This window comes from Bison bison, unplaced genomic scaffold (genome assembly GCF_000754665.1).
Source record: "Bison bison bison isolate TAMUID 2011002044 unplaced genomic scaffold, Bison_UMD1.0 scf7180017864495, whole genome shotgun sequence".
Taxonomy (NCBI): domain Eukaryota; kingdom Metazoa; phylum Chordata; class Mammalia; order Artiodactyla; family Bovidae; genus Bison; species Bison bison.
The window spans coordinates 13,169,046-13,169,521 of NW_011495054.1; positions in this window are offsets into that span (position 1 = coordinate 13,169,046).

Consider the following 476-nt stretch of genomic DNA (forward strand, 5'->3'; position numbering starts at 1 on the left):
TTGGGGAAGAGGTGTGTGATTGACTACTGCATCTGAGGCGGCCCCTGAGGTGCCCCCACGTAGGGTCAATGTGCTGCCGGCCACTTAGTCCCTGCTCTGAGGTGGCCTGGACCAGGTGTCCTGAAAGCAGCCTGGGGGCAGCGGCCAAGCCCAGGCACAGAAGCGAGGAGGGGGCGGAGCTGAGGGAGGGGACAGGGTCTCACGAACAAAGAGGAGGGCGGAGAGAGGCTGTCCCGAAGGCTCCGCGAATAGTACTATCCCGGGCCACTTACCCTGGCTTCGCGCGCCCTCCCCGACTTTGGCGCAAAGTTGCGTCCTCCTGGCGACGCCCACTCGACCAGCCAAGGTTGCAGGAGCAGTGGCCCCAAGACTGGAATCCTGTACTTCCAGGGCCCGCGAAGGGCGGGGCCTCCACTAGGGGCGTGGTAGTCAAAATTGAATTTCCCCAATACGGCAGGAGTGTGGGGGGGAGCCGC